We start from the raw sequence: 6,000 nt of genomic DNA on the forward strand, positions 1-6,000 counted from the left end.
ACAAAACCCCAATCACAGCCCTACAAATGCTCGGGCTCTCTCTTTCCAGACCCTCTCAAAGGCCAATACAAGTTGCCTGGGACGCTGAGCCGGAGTCAGGCTCAGCAATTGTGACGTCCAGGGCTTCCTCCCACCCCAAAGGGGCCAGGACCAAAAGCTCTTGCTGCTCTTCCAGTAGCCATGCAACCCCATTCACAGCCCCTCAAACATCAGTGCTCTCTCTTTCTAGAGCCTCCCAAAGGCCAATAAAAGTTGCCTGGGACGCTGAGCCGGAGTCAGGCTCACCAATTGCGAACGTCCAGGGCTTCCTACCACCCCAAAGGTGCCAGGACCAAAAGCTCTTGCTGCTCTTCCAGTAGCCACGCAACCCCATTTATAGCCCGACAAACATCAGTGCTCTCTCTTTCCAGAGCCTCCCAAAGGCCAATACAAGTTGCCTGGGACGCTGAGGCCAAGCCAGGTTCAGCAAATGTGACGTCCAGGGCTTCCTCCCACCCCAAAGTGGCCAGGACCAAAAGCTCTTGCTGCTCTTCCAGTAGCCACGCAACCCCATTCACAGCCCTACAAACGCTGGAGCTTTCTCTTTCTGGACACTCCCAAAGGCCAATACTAGCTGCCTGGGCCGCTGAGGAGAGCTGGAGCCAGGCTCAGCAATTTCGAATGTCCAGGGATTCCACCCACCCCAAAGGTGCCAGGAACAAAAGCTCTTGCTGCTCTTCCAGTAGCCACACAACCCCATTCACAGCCCCACAAATGATTTGGCTCTCTCTTTCTAGAGCCTCCCAAAGGCCAATACAAGTTGCCTGGGACGCTGAGCCGGAGTCAGGCTCAGCAATTGTGATGTCCAGGGCTTCCTCCCACCGCAAAGTGGCCAGGACCAAAAGCTCTTGCTGCTCTTCCAGTAGCCACGCAACCCCATTCACAGCCCTACAAACGCTGCCGCTCTCTCTTTCTGGAGACTCCCAAAGGCCAATACTAGCAGGCTGGGCCACTGAGGAAAGTTGGAGCCAGGCTGAGGAATTGCAAACATCCAGGGCTTCCTCCCACCCCAAAGGGGCCAGGACCAAAAGCTCTTGCTGCTCTTCCAATAGCCACAAAACCCCATTCACAGCCCGACAAACATGAGTGCTCTCTCTTTCTAGAGCCTCCCAGAGGCCAATACAAGTTGCCTGGGATGCTGAGCCGGAGTCAGGCTCATCAATTGCAAACATCCAGGGATTCCTCCCACCCCACAGTTGTCAGGACCGAAAGCCCTTTCTTCAATGCAAGAAGCCATGCAACCCCATTCACAGCCCCACAAATGCTCGGGCTCTCTCTTTGTGGAGCCTCCCGAAGGCCAATACAAGTTGCCTGGGATGCTAAGTCGGTGTCAGGCTCACCAATTGCGAACGTCCAGGGATTCCTCCCACCCCAAAGGTGCCAGGACCAAAAGCTCTTGCTGCTCTTCCAGTAGCCACGCAACCCCATTCACAGCCCGACAAACATCAGTGCTCTCTCTTTCTAGAGCCTCTCAAAGGCCAATACAAGTTGCCTGGGACGCTGAGCCGGAGTCAGGCTCAGCAATTGTGACATCCAGGGATTCCTCCCACCCCAAAGGGGCCAGGAACAAAAGCTCTTGCTGCTCTTCCAGTAGCCATGCAACCCCATTCACAGCCCTACAAACGCTGCCGCTCTGTCTTTCTGGAGACTCCCAAAGGCCAATACTAGCAGCCTGGGCCGCTGAGGAAAGCTGGAGCCAGGCTGAGGAATCGCAAACGTCCAGGGATTCCTCCTACCCCAAAGGTGCCAGGACCAAAAGCTCTTGCGGCTCTTCCAGTAGCCAAGCAACCCCATTCACAATCCCACAAATGATTTGGCTCTCTCTTTCTAGACCCTCCCAAAGGCCGATTCAAGTTGCCTGGGACGCTGAGCCGGAGCAGGCTCAGCAATTGTGATGTCCAGGGCTTCCTCCCATCCCAAAGGTGCCAGGACCAAAAGCTCTTGCTGCTCTTCCAGTAGCCATGCAACCCCATACACAGTCCCTCAAACATCAGTGCTCTCTCTTTCTAGAGCCTCCCAAAGGCCAATACAAGTTGCCTGGGACGCTGAGCCGGAGTCAGGCTCAGCAATTGTGATGTCCAGGGCTTCCTCCCACCCCAAAGGGGCCAGGACCAAAAGCTCTTGCTGCTCTTCCAGTAGCCACGCAACCGCATTCACAGCCCCACAAATGCTTTGGCTCTCTCTTTCTAGAGCCTCCCAAAGGCCAATACAATTTGCCTGGGACGCTGAGCCGGAGTCAGGCTCAGCAATTGTGATGTCCAGGGCTTCCTCCCACCCCAAAGGGGCCAGGACCAAAAGCTCTTGCTGCTCTTCCAGTAGCCACGCAACCCCATTCACAGCCCTACAAACGCTGGAGCTTTCTCTTTCTGGACACTCCCAAAGGCCAATACTAGCTGCCTGGGCCGCTGAGGAGAGCTGGAGCCAGGCTCAGCAATTGCGAATGTCCAGGGATTCCCCCCACCCCAAAGGTGCCAGGACCAAAAGCTCTTGCGGCTCTTCCTGTAGCCACGCAACCCCATTCACAGCCCCTCAAACATCAGTGCTCTCTCTTTCTAGACCCTCGCAAAGGCCAATACAAGTTGCCTGGGACACTGAGCCGGAGTCAGGCTCAGCAATTGCAAACATCCAGGGATTCCTCCCACCCCAAAGGGGCCAGGACCAAAAGCTCTTGCTGCTCTTCAAGTAGCAACGCAACCCCATTCACAGCCCCGCAAACATCAGTGCTCTCTCTTTCTAGAGCCTCCCAAAGGCCAATACAAGTTGCCTGGGACGCTGAGGCAAAGCCAGGTTCAGAAAATGTGATGTCCAGGGCTTCCTCCCACCCCAAAGTTGCCAGGACCAAAAGCTCTTGCTGCTCTTCCAATAGCCACAAAACCCCAATCACAGCCCTACAAATGCTCGGGCTCTCTCTTTCCAGACCCTCTCAAAGGCCAATACAAGTTGCCTGGGACGCTGAGCCAGAGTCAGGCTCAGCAATTGTGATGTCCAGGGCTTCCTCCCACCCCAAAGGGGCCAGGACCAAAAGCTCTTGCTGCTCTTCCAGTAGCCACGCAACCCCATTCACAGCCCCTCAAACATCAGTGCTCTCTCTTTCTAAACCCTCCCAAAGGCCAATACAAGTTGCCTGGGACGCTGAGGCCAAGCCAAGTTCAGCAAATGTGACGTCCAGGGATTCCTCCCACCCCAAAGTTGCCACGACCAAAAGCTCTTGCTGCTCTTCCAGTAGCCACGCAACCCCATTCACAGCCCCTCAACCATCAGTGCTCTCTCTTTCTAGAGGCTCCCAAAGGCCAATACAAGTTGCCTGGGACGCTGAGCCGGAGTCAGGCTCAGCAATTCTGATGTCCAGGGCTTCCTCCCACCCCAAAGGTGCCAGGACCAAAAGCTCTTGCGGCTCTTCCAGTAGCCACGCAACCCCATTCACAGCCCCACAAATGCTTTGGCTCTCTCTTTCTAGACACTCCCAAAGGCCAATACTAGCTGCCTGGGCCGCTGAGGAGAGCTGGAGCCAGGCTCAGCAATTGCGAATGTCCAGGGATTCCTCCCACCCCAAAGGTGCTAGGATCAAAAGCTCATACGGCTCTTCCAGTAGCCACGCAACCCCATTCACAGTCCCACAAACGCTGGCGCTCTCTCTTTCTAGAGCCTATCAAAGTCCAATACTAACTGCCTGGGACGCTGAGGCGAAGCAAGGCTCAGCAAACGTGAATGTCCAGGGCTTCCTCCCACCCCAAAGGTGCCAGGACCAAAAGCTCTTACTGCTCTTCAAGTAGCAACACAACCCCATTCATAGCCCGAAAATCATCAGTGCTCTCTCTTTCTAGAGCCTCCCAAAGGCCAATACAGGTTGCCTGGGACGCTGAGGCCAAGCCAGGCTCAGCAATTGCAAATGTCCACGGATTCCTCCCACCCCAAAGGTGCCAGGACCAAAAGCTCTTGCTGCTGTTCAGGTAGCCACGCAACCCCATTCACAGCCCCACAAATGCTTTGGCTCTCTCTTTCTAGACCCTCCCAAAGGCCAATACAAGTTGCCTGGGACGCTGAGCCGGAGTCAGGCTCAGCAATTGTGATGTCCAGGGCTTCCTCCCACCCCAAAGGTGCCAGGACCAAAAGCTCTTGCTGCTCTGCCAGTAGCCACGCAACCCCATTCAAAGCCCAACAAACGCTGGCGCTCTCTCTTTCTAGAGCCTATCAAAGTCCAATACTAACTGCCTGGGACGCTGAGGCGAAGCAAGGCTCAGCAAACGTGAATGTCAAGGGATTCCTCCCATCCCAAAGGTGCCAGGAACAAAAGCTCTTGCTGCTCTTCCAATAGCCACGCAACCCCATTCACAGCCCTACAAACATGAGTGCTCTCTGTTTCTAGAGCCTCCCAAAGGCCAATACAAGTTGCCTGGGATGGTGAGGCGAAGCCAGGTTCAGCAATTGTGATATCCATGGATTCCTTCCACCCCACATATGCCAGGACCAAAAGCTCTTGCTGGTCTTCCAGTAGCCATGCAACCCCATTCACAGCCCTACAAACGCTGCCGCTCTCTCTTTCTGGAGATTACCAAAGGCCAATACTAGCAGCCTGGGCCGCTGAGGAAAGCTGGAGCCAGGCTGAGGAATCGCAAACATCCAGGGCTTCCTCCCACCCCAAAGTTCCCAGGACCAAAAGCTCTTGCTGCTCTTCCAATAGCCACAAAACCCCATTCACAGCCCGACAAACATCAGTGCTCTCTCTTTCTAGAGCCTCCCAGAGGCCAATAACAGTTGCCTGGGACGCTGAGCCGGAGTCAGGCTCATCAATTGCAAACATCCAGGGATTCCTCCCACCCCAAAGTTGCCAGGACCAAAAGCCCTTTCTTCAATGCAAGAATCCATGCAACCCCATTCACAGCCCCAAAAATGCTCGGGCTCTCTCTTTGTGGAGCCTCCCGAAGGCCAATACAAGTTGCCTGGGATGCTAAGTCGGTGTCAGGCTCACCAATTGCGAACGTCCAGGGATTCCTCCCACCCCAAAGGTGCCAGGACCAAAAGCTCTTGCTGCTCTTCCAGTAGCCACGCAACCCCATTCACAGCCCGACAAACATCAGTGCTCTCTCTTTCTAGAACCTCCGAAAGGCCAATACAAGTTGCCTGGGATGCTGAGCCGGAGTCAGGCTCAGCAATTGTGATGTCCAGGGCTTCCTCCCACCGCAAAGTGGCCAGGACCAAAAGCTCTTGCTGCTCTTCCAGTAGCCACGCAACCCCATTCACAGCCCTACAAACGCTGCCGCTCTCTCTTTCTGGACACTCCCAAAGGCCAATACTAGCTACCTGGGCCGCTGAGGAGAGCTGGAGCCAGGCTCAGCAATTGCGAATGTCCAGGGATTCCCCCTACCCCAAAGGTACCAGGACCAAAAGCTCTTGCGGCTCTTCCTGTAGCCATGCAACCCCATTCACAGCCCCACAGATGCTTTGGCTCTCTCTTTCTAGAGCCTCCCAAAGACCAATATTAGCTGCCTGGGCCGCTGAGGAGAGCCGGAGTCAGGCTCAGCAATTGTGATGTCCAGGGCTTCCTCCCACCGCAAAGTGGCCAGGACCAAAAGCTCTTGCTGCTCTTCCAGTAGCCACGCAACCCCATTCACAGCCCCTCAAACATCAGTGCTCTCTCTTTCTAGAGCCTCCCAAAGGACAATACAAATTGCCTGAGACGCTGAGCCGGAGTCAGGCTCATCAATTGCAAACATCCAGGGATTCCTCCCACCCCAAAGTTGCCAGGACCAAAAGCCCTTTCTTCAATGCAAGAAGCCATGCAACCCCATTCACAGCCCCACAAATGCTCGGGCTCTCTCTTTGTGGAGCCTCCCGAAGGCCAATACAAGTTGCCTGGGATGCTAAGTCGGTGTCAGGCTCACCAATTGCGAACGTCCATGGATTCCTCCCACCCCAAAGTTGCCAGGACCAAAAGCTCTTGCTACTCTGCCAGTAGCCACG

Source organism: Platalea leucorodia (genome assembly GCF_965183815.1).
Source record: "Platalea leucorodia genome assembly, chromosome: 7".
Lineage (NCBI taxonomy): Eukaryota > Metazoa > Chordata > Aves > Pelecaniformes > Threskiornithidae > Platalea > Platalea leucorodia.